Source organism: Canis lupus, chromosome 7 (genome assembly GCF_003254725.2).
Source record: "Canis lupus dingo isolate Sandy chromosome 7, ASM325472v2, whole genome shotgun sequence".
In the NCBI taxonomy this organism is placed as follows: Eukaryota; Metazoa; Chordata; class Mammalia; order Carnivora; family Canidae; genus Canis; species Canis lupus.
Window position 1 is genome coordinate 38,675,434 of NC_064249.1, and position 10,353 is coordinate 38,685,786.

A 10,353-nucleotide genomic window follows, 5' to 3' on the forward strand; every position below is an offset into this window, starting at 1 on the left:
GAAGAGGAATACTCTGGAATGTCACCCTCAGTGCAGCAGAGGCCACACACTGCACAGGGAAAGCCATATCCCAGGTGTGCTTGCCAGGGACACCCTGATGGGGAGGCCTTCAGGCTCCCTGCTTCTGGTCACCAGCTTCCTGATGCCCTCACAGTCTCCTGGGCCAGGAGGGAGCTGCCTGAAGCCCCCCAATGAGCCCAGGGCGAGGACATGTGGCCCCCATCCTGTCGGTCAGTCTGTCTGGGCCCCACAGTGTGCTTTAGGTGTGACACAGGGTGGGAAGACTCTTTAAACACATCATCTCATATACCACAGTGACCTGGAGAAGTAAGGGGTAGTTCTCTGTTTTAAAGAGATGATCAGGGACGCCTGGGGGGCTCAGTGGTTGAGCATCTGCCTTCAGCTCAGGGCGTGATCCTGGGGTCCTGGGATCGGGTTCTGCATCGGGCTCCCCACAAGGAGTCTGCTTCTTTCTCTGCCTGTGTCTCTGTCCCTCTCTCTGTGTGTCTCATGAATAAACAAAAAAAAAAAAAAAAAAAAAAAAAAGACGATCAACAATAAAGCTCAGAGAGACTAAGTAGGAAGTCCTCGGCTGGACTCCAGAAGGTGAGGAAGGGTCAATTTGACCTCCCTAAGGAAGGTAAACACACTGATGAAAGTAGAAACACCAGTTTGAACTGCGTTTGCACAATCATTGTGTGTTTAGTTATGTAAGCAAGGATGGGACAGCGCAGTGCTCTCCTTGGCAGAGCGGGGGTCCTGGACACAGTGCTGCTCCCTCCTTAGGGAAGGCAGGGGGCGGCATCCTCTCCTGGGGAACTGCTTGGGGGAGACCCACTGCACCTCCAGTCTCACCCCCTGAGCACCTGGAGCCTCTGCTCCTTAAGTGCAGAGCCGAGCCCAAGGACACCTACCAGCACCCCAACAGTGACCCCAGGAGGCCAGCTGGCTGGGCATGGACACCTCTGTCCCGATCCTGAGCCCCTGCCTTCTGTGTGAGGCTTTGCCCCACAGCCTTGGGCTGTGGTCTTCACTCCCATTGAAGCGGTCTCAGTGGATCTGGCACAGGCTGCAGGGCCCACGCAGGCCCCGCCAATATGGACTGCTCCCCACCTATGTGTTTCCTTTCCTGAGGATCCATTTGGACTTCTTCACCACACAGTTGTCACACAGTAGAGCCACCAGGAGACTTGCAGCTTGAACAGCCCAACCTCATTTTATGGACGAGGTCCAGGGAGGGGACATACCGATGACATGGCTAGGGCACGAGTCCCCTCTTCCTTCTATGCTAGGTGTGCTTTCACATCACTGTGTAACCTCAAAGGAAGGAATCCCTAATGATCGGGTCTAGGATCCTTTGAGGTGGGCTTTGGGCATGAGGCCCTAGGGGCCCCGCATACCAACACAGGCCCAATCTAACTGTGCGTGCTCCGGCCCCGAGAAGGTGTCCTCGGGTATCTGGCTCACACCCAGCCCTCTCTTATTCTGTGAGCCAGGCTGTGCTCCACATCTCTGGGCACTTCCACGCAAGAACGGAGAAACGGAGTCTGGGCCACCTGTGCCTTCTTGGGTCTGGGCCTGAGCCAGGATGCTGGAAGAGAAGAGTCAGGGTGCCAGGGGAGCGGCTACTAAGCCTGGGGCATGCTGAGCTCTTCCATCCATGGCCAGGGCTCCCTGTGAGCTCCAGTGCGTGCATCAGACATGAACCAGGACACGGCAAGGGGGTCCTGGGGAAGGCACTCTGCTTCCTGCAATGGTGGGTGCCCTTTCTCTAATGGCCTCTCTGCCCCAGGGCATTCAGTCACTTCCAGGGATCACCCTGCACCTGTAAGCCTGTACCAGCCAGAGTGCTCAAGGGATACGAGGGCACATGGGCTGGAGCAGATGCTATTGAGGTTCCCTCTGGCTGCCCTGCTGAGCAGTTACCGACCGCGCGATGGTGGAGGTCTTTTCTTTTCTGGAACTGGGTTGGGGGTTGGGGGAAGGTGGCAGAAAGTTTAGAGTCCTCTGGCTCTCATGCTGGGCCAGTATAGTTTATGCAGGAGGTCACTCACACCAAAAGCACTGGTGGCAGCTAGGCTGACACTCGGCAAACAGACATAAAGTTCATCTGCACCAGGAATGCTCCTGCCACAGGGCCTTTGCTCTTGCTCTTTCCTCAGCCTAGTGCATAGTCACCCCCCATGGCAATTTTCCACTCTTGGTGCATAGTCACCCCCAGTGGCAATGTGCCACTCCTAACTGGTTGGGATTATTCAAACATCACCAGGCTTCTGTTTCACCAGATACTCTCTTTCTCTCTCTGGGGCTTTACTCCATGGCACACATCTTCCTCCAACATATTTTACGTTTTACCAGTTTATTTCACTGTCTACCTCTCTCCCCACAAACCTGCAAGCTTGCAGAGGGCATAATCCCCGCTGAGCCCTCCGCACCACCCCCACTAAGGATGGAGGAAAAAAGCCATCCTCACATGGCCCTCCCAGGTGTGGAAACATTGCTGATCAATCCTAGAATTTTTTGCTCCTCAGACCCAAAGGGGCCAGGCCCTGAGGCCCTGACTCCCTGAGGGAAGCCACAACTGCCTTCATACCAGAAGACAGTTTTACTTTCTGGAGCCAGGCAGCTTCCTGAGAATGTTTATTTTCAATGATGCTGCATCAGAAGAGGCTGCAGGGCGCCTCAGAGACTCTGGCCAACGTCCCCAACAACTTCCCACAGGAGCTCATAAATCTGAGCAGAGGCGCTGAACTGCTCGCAGACCTCAAGTGCACAGGCCCCAGCAGTTCCGCCTCCAGCCGGGGCGCGGGGCTCGTGTACAGAGCGGGGAATGCAGAGCCCGGGGTGCAGAGTTGGGGGTGCAGAGCTGGGGGTGCAGCGCTCGGGGTGTAGAGCCTGCGGTGCAGAGCTCGGGGTGCAGAGCCCGGGGTGCAGAGCTGGGGGTGCAGAGCTCGGGGTGCAGAGCCCGGGGTGCAGAGCTGGGGGTGCAGCGCTCGAGGTGTAGAGCCAGGGGTGCAGAGCTGGGGGTGCAGCGCTCGAGGTGCAGAGCCCGGGGTGCAGAGCCCGGGGTGCAGAGCCGGGGGTGCAGAGCTCGGGGTGCAGAGCAGCCGAGGCAGGAAGCGGGCTGTGCGCCCAATCGCGGCAGGCTATGCGGAGCCTGAGCTTTGCCCCGCGGGGAGGATGGGGGGACAGGCTTAGAGAGAGAAGCCAAACTTGGGACCGCAGAGTTGCGGGAGCCGCGGTCCCCTCTCCCCACCGCCAAGGCTCCGGGAGCGGCCAGAAGCTCCGCGGGGAACTCGGACCCCAGACCGAGATTCCCCCGCCCCCGCCCCAGCTGCGAGGCGGGCAGGCCTTGCCTCCCGGGACAACAGCGAGGGGCGCGGCGGGAACGCGCGGCGGGCACGAGGGCCGAGAAGCAGGCCCCAACCGCAAGCCTGGACACGGCTTTCAGGACTTCGGTGACACAGGAGCATTTCACTGCGGGGCTCGGGGCTCCACGCGCCCTGGAAGCAATACTCTCCGGGAGGGCGGGCCTGGGGACCTGCACCCCGCGGCCCGAGCGCGCTCGCAGGGCCTGCCCAGGCCTCTTCCTGGAGCCGCGCGCACCTGCAGCCCCGGGGGGCGGGGGGGGGTGCCAGGCGCGGGCGCTCCTGGACCTTGGTCCCCGCGCAGCTGCGGCCCCGGGGACGTGAGCGAGTCGCCTGCCTGCAAGTCCAGCGCCGCCCGCGCCCCCAGCCCCCCGGCCCCCGTTGGCCCCTCGCAACCGCGCCCCCAGCCCGTGCCCTCGCGCCCCCTTACGCGGTCGGCTCCCAGGCCCCCAGGCTCCGGCGGCGGCGGGCGCGCTCTCCTTCGGTGCCTCCGCCTCCCGCTCTGCAGGCTCGGGCCGCCCCGCGCTGACCCCGCCCAGGCTCGGCCCCCGAGGGGCGGTCCGGGGTCGAACCCCGGCCTCGGGAGGGCGCGGTGCGGCCCCGCCCCGCCCCCGTTAGCGGCCCCTGCTGGGGAGAGGGCGCCCAGAGGGGGGCCGAGGGCCGGGCGCAGCCTCCAGCCGCGCGTGCGGAGGGGCCCGGGGCGGTCCCTGGGGCGCGTCCTTCCCGCTTCCTCCCCTGCACGCACCGCCCCTGCCCCTGCACGCGTTGGGGCCCGCGGTCCTGGGAAGCTTCGGGCGCACACAGCGGTGGACGCGGTCTTCCCCGCGAGGCCCGGGGTCTGCGGCGCCCACTCGGAAGGGCTGCGCCGGGGCTCCCCCGACCCGGCCCGGGGCGCCCATCCCAGACTCCGCCCGCCCGAGGCCCTCCTTCCCTCTCCGCGCCCCTGCAGCCCCTAGCCCCGCGCCCGGCGCCCTGGGCCTCCAGCCCGGCGCTCACCCGGCCCGGGACTCTGCCCTGCGGGGAGACAGGCTGCTGCCGGGCCGCGGGTGCGACTCATCGCCGCCCCCGGGCCTGTGCTCGGGCCTGTGCTCTGGCCTGTGCTCGGGGAGCAAGCCCTGGACCGGAGGCCTCGCTCCTCCCAGGTGCTGTGCTCCTGCCCCTGGAATCTACACCCCCCACCCCTCCCCACCTCCCCGGGCATCTCTGTACTCTTTCAAAACTTGCTCTCTGAAAAAAAAAATTTTTTAATTAAAAAAAAAAAAACTTACTCTCTGTCACATTCCTCCCCATCCTTCCCCTGAATCTTTCCGACAGAAGCTCTGGCCATTTCGCCAAGGGACTCAACTTTGCCATTATTCTTAAAACTGCAGTGATGATGAAAACATTTTAAAATTAGATCCTGGTGATGGCCGCATTGCCACAAGTCTGAAATATACTGAAAACTATTGATCTGTGCACTTTGGGAGGGTGGGTTTTATAGTATGTGAATTACATTTCGGTAAAGCTGGTATTTCTTTTTTAAGATTTTATTTATTTATTCATGAAAGACACCCAGAGAGAGAGAGAGAGAGGCAGAGACACAGGCAGAGGGAGAAGCAGGCTCCATGCAGGGAGCCCGACGTGGGACTCGATACTGGGTCTCCAGGATCACGCCCCAGGCTGAAGGCGGCGCCAAACCGCTGAGCCACCCGGGCTGCCCAAAGCTGGTATTTTTATATAAAATAACTACAGTGAGATTGTAAACTCAAGGCTCACCCATGTATCCTAACATCTTGCTCCTTGGTTACACCATCCATGCAACATTAGAATATGAAATCTAAGTTCGTGCAAGATATTTCAAAGTACAATCTGTATATATGCCGTTGGTAAATAAATACACTACAGAGTCCAACTTGGCAGGGCAAAGTTTAGATAGTCAGATTTCTACTGCTTTTGGTCAAAAGCCACCCAAAGGTTTATGGAGCAAAAGAGTGGGTATAATGTGATCTCTAGAATATTTTATATATTTTTAAAAATCAGAACAAATGATGTTCCCCTGTATAAAATTCTGGAGAGTTTCCAGGGACATAAGGTAGAATGAAAAATAATTCGGGGGAGGGAATGATTTTAAATAAAAATTGTAGATCAGTTCCTGATTCACAACAAAGGAAATAACATTCTTTATGTAAAAAATACAGGCATGAGGAAACATCAGCCAAAACCCAAATAAAGTAACATTCTAGAAACCAATGGCCCTTATCTCCGAAGACGTCAGTGTCAAAACAATGTCAATGTCATGAAACAGAAAACAAGGCTGAGAAACTGTTTCCTTTTTTTTTTTTTTCTTTTTTTTTTTTTAGAAACTGTTTCTCATTGAAAGAGGCCAAGGAGTAGTGAAAAACAACTGCAATGCTCTATCTGGGCTGGGAAGAGTTCTAGAAAGGATTTATTGGGGATATCTGGTCTATAGATTAAAGAATAGATTACACATATTAAATATCTTGATTTTGAGAATTGATTTTTTTTCTAAGTTAATATACCTGATCTTGGAAAACATACACTGAAGTATTTAAGGAGTAATAGAATACAAGGTCTGAAATGGTTCTATCTATCTATCTATCTATCTATCTATCTATCTATCTATCGGGAATTTAAAAGGAAATGTGGGGCAGCCCCGGTGGCCCAGAAGTTTAGCGTGTCCTTCAGCCCGGGGTGTGATCCTGGAGTCCCAGGATCGAGTCTCACGTCAGGCTCCTTGCATGGAGCCTGCTTCCCCCTCTGCCTGTGTCTCTGCCTCTCTCTTTCTCTGTGTCTGTCATGAATAAATAAATAAAATCTTAAAAAAAACACAAAAAGGATGTTGCAAAATACTAATTACTAACTGGGTAAAGAGTATTTGGGAGCTCTTTATATTATGCTTATAACAACTTCATTGTAAGCTTGGAATTATTTTGAAATAAAAAGCTTAAAAATTTGTGAATTAGGGGTACCTGGGTGACTCAGTTGGTTAAGCTACCAACTCTTGGTTTGGGCTCAGGTTGTGATCTCAGGGTCATAAGATCAAGACCAGAATGTCAGGCTCTGCACTCAGAAGGAGTCTGCTTAAGACTCTCTCCCTCTGCCTCTCCCTGTGTGCCCCCCACCTACACTCACTCTCTCTAATCAAACAATCTTTTAAAAAATTGTGGATCAAACAAACATCTCAGTTACCGAGAACAACATGAAAATAACTACAGAGGGATTTTTAAAAAACTATATATTCCACAGGGACAAAGTGAACATGAGAAAAGGTAACAGCAGAAGAGAAACGTTAAGTTTTGCAAGGTGGAAAGTAGGGTGATTGATTCAGCAAAGTGAATAAAGCTGAAAACCTTCCTGCCACTAGAAGTGGGTGTGTTCTTGCTCTAGACCTGCAGGGATCAGCAAACTATGGCCCAGGAGCCAAATCTGACCCACAACTTACTTTTGTAAATCAAGTTTTACCAAAGCAAGGTTGCGCTTGTTTGCATATTGTCTATGGCTGCTTTCCTGCTACAATAGCAGAGATGAGCAGTTACCCATAAAGCCTAAAAAATGTATTACTTGGCCCCTTACAGGAAATGTTTGCCAACCCCTACCTTACAGCCCTGCAAAGTCTTAGGAGCCAAAGGCATCAAGAGCCTCCGAAGACAGGGATGTGGGTGGATGAGGGGAGTAGGGATCCTCTGTACACCCTGAGTGTCCCTGCTGGGTGAGAATGCAAGGCATAGACTCAATCACAGCACTTTATTTCTTAACGAGTAGAGAGCTTCAGTTCCGCAAGATGAAAAGCATTCTGCAGGTGGATGGTGGTGATGGTTGTACAACAATATGAATCAACCTAAAATCACTTATTTGTACACTTAAAAATGATTAGGGAAGCCTGGGTGGCTCAGTCAGTTAAGCAACTGACTCTTGGTTTCGGCTCAGATCATGATCTTGGGGTGGTGAGATCGAGCCCTGCGTGGGGCTCTGTGCTCAGTGGGGAGTCTGCTTGAGAGCCTTTCTCTCTCTCTCTCTGCCCCTCCCCCCTGCACTCCTGTTCTCTAAGATAAATAAATAAATCTTTAAAGATGAGGGATGCCTGGGTGGCAGCAGTTGAGTGTCTGTCTTCAGCTCAGGGCATGATCCTGGAGTCTTGGGATTGAGTCCCACCTTGGGCTCCCTGCATGGAGCCTGTATTTCCCTTGGCCTGTGTCTCTGCCTCTCTCTGTGTGTCTGTCATGAATAAATAAATAAATAAATAAATAAATAAATAAATAAAATAAATAAATAAATAAAATCTTTTAAAAAATAAAATAAAAAATAAAGATGGTTTAGATGGCAAATTTTGTTGTATGTGTTTCTACTGCAATAAAAAAAAGTGGGGGAAAAACACCTCAGGATTAAAGTGTGTATACGAAGTTATATCCCCTGTTCCTCATTCTCACTCCAAGCCCTCTGATCTGCCTACCTTGGCACTCGGCACTTGGAGGACAGGGTGAAGTACCTGATGGAAGACAATAGGATTGAGTGAAAGTCTTTGCCTGGAACTTCGAGTCCCTCCGAGGCCCCCTCCTGCTGTGGGGTCACAGGACACTGCCTCCAGGTGACAATCCCAGGGCAGGAAGTGGAGGACCAGTCTCTGAAATAAATGAGCAGTTCCCCAAGGAAACAGCCACAGATAAGGACATCTGGGGGCCTCAAAACAAAGATGCTGGTTCCCCATCTCACTGACTGAGCCACCCAGATGCCCTTGAAATAAAGTTTTTAATGGAAAAGTCAGAGCATGGAATTTGAGGAATTCTCCCAGAAAAATAGAATGCAAATCAAAGAGATAGATGATGAGGTACCTGGATAGCTCAGTCGGTTGAGTGTCTGCCTTCGGCTCAGGTCATGATCTCAGGGTCCTGAGATGGGGCCCCACGTTGGGCTCCCTGCTCAGCTGGGGAGTCTGCTTCTCCCTCTCCCTCTCCCCCTCCTCCTGCTCTCTCTCATTATCTCTCTTTTTCTCTCAAGTTAATAATCTTTTAAAAAATAAATAAAAATAAAAATTAACTTTAAAATACTGTTTTCTAAAAAAAATAAAAAAATAAAAAATAAGAAAGTACTGTTTTCTGAGGTCATTGGATCCCCGGCATTCATTGCTTCTTCCTTTAGATTCAAAAGCATGTCTTGTGCTTTTGCAAATCCCAGGCTCGGATCACTTCCTCTTTCTCTCCTCACCTCAAGCTTTTTCTTTGCTCTTATTCACCACGGGACTCCTTGCCCTGTCCAATCTGCTATCTGGACACTCCCCATACTTACCAATAAATTCCTTTACCAGACACCAATCGAGAGCTTACTGATTGCATAAGACCCTGCATGCATTTTATGACAACTAGATTCTGAAAAGGGCATAGTGCCCACTACTCATTACTGCAAGACGAACAGATTATAAATCCAATGGGACTTTGAAGATGTGAGGGTGGGGATACCAAACAGGCTCTAGGGGGACCAAAACAGGGGATACCAAAACGCTCAAGAGAGACTTTTGTAAGAATATTAATTATATAAAGTACTTTCATAACTGCATTTTCTCATCATTTTTATTTTTATTTTTTTAAAAGATTTTATTTATTTATTCATGAAAGACACACAGAGAGAAAGAGAGAGAGGCAGAGACACAGGCAGAGGGAGAAGCAGGCTCCATGCAGGGAGCCCGATGTGGGACTCGATCCCGGGTCTCCAGGATCACGCCCTAGGCTGAAGGCGGCGCTAAATCGCTGAGCCACCCAGGGATTCCCCTCATCATTTTTATAGTCAAGTATATTTACCAGTCATCTGGCAGCATATGATGCTACCAACGAACCAACCAATAAATAAAATGCAAGCAGAATCCCCAGTTTCTGGAAACTCGCTCCTGTTCAATACACAAGATAATTTGCAAAGATATCTGTTGGGGATATCAGGAATGACAAAATAACATATAATATATCCAATGTACTGAGTTACTACTCATAGAAAATAATCTGAGGTTTTCTATAGGTTTCACATTTATAAAAAAAGATTTCACATTTATAAAGAATGCAAAGAAGAAAGATGCAGTTCATTGAGCTTCAAAGCATTTTCCTCAAGTCCACAGAAAGGAGGATGGATAGATCATTACTCACCTATCCCCAAAGTTCTTCCAAATGATTTCACACTGACTCCCCAACACCACTTTCTCCTAGGTGTCCCGGGTTCTCTGACTGTGCCCTGTTCTCAGGACTTCAAGAGCAAGGATCAACGATACAACTGCACGCAGATCAGAGGTCAACAGAAGGAAGGAAAGGCTAACAAGTGCGCAAAGTTCAAAGGCAGGAAAGGCTCTCTGGCCCTCTGCATGTCTGCATGGGACACCGAATCTTTTCCATGCCTTATTTCACTGTGAACATAATTCTGTTCCCATTTGGAACAAATAAGGGACTGTTATCTAAGCCTCTGTGTTTTTTTTTTTTTAGATTTATTTATTTATTCATGATAGACACAGACAGAGAGAGGCAGAGACATAGGCAGAGGGAGAAGCAGGCTCCTCGCAGGGAGTCTGATGTGGGACTCGATCCCGCATCCTGAGATCAGACCTGAACCAAAGGCAGGTGCCCAACCACTGAGCCACCCAGGCGTCCCTAAACCTCTGTTTTAATCAATTCTTTGAAGCATCAGCTGGGTCTGTGGGGTGTTCAGACAATAGCAGTTTCTGCCCTTCTTCCCATTGCACCCCTGGCGCCCATTCTCCTGAAAGAGTGAAAATGAAAACCAAGTTGAACCCGTCTAGTGGATGACTTTTTATATTTGTATACTTATTATTTCTTTCTTTTTCACTCACATCTCAGGCACCGTAGGTAGAAGACCTCAACAGACACGGAAATTAGCTCTTTCTTCAACTGACCTCTCCCCATGGACTCCCATCCTTCCCCAAATCCCCCAAATAAGTTTAGTGGTGGCATTATTCACTGTTTTCATTGTTAGGAAGCACTTCAGTGCTGAT

At 51.4% G+C, this 10,353-nt stretch overlaps 1 protein-coding gene across 2 annotated transcripts in view; it reads right to left on the bottom strand.

Annotated features, from left to right (window-relative positions):
• Positions 1-3,956, bottom strand: part of EPHX1 (epoxide hydrolase 1) — a 35,196-nt gene extending 31,240 nt beyond the window's left edge. Inside the window, exon 1 of one of the 2 annotated variants that reach the window (XM_025430681.3) lies at positions 3,799-3,956. The gene's annotated coding sequence lies outside the window, so the exon portion shown is untranslated. The remainder of the gene's footprint in view (positions 1-3,798) is intronic. The other variant, XM_049112467.1, reaches the window with a different exon arrangement.
• Between the last annotated feature and the right edge of the window lie 6,397 nt (positions 3,957-10,353).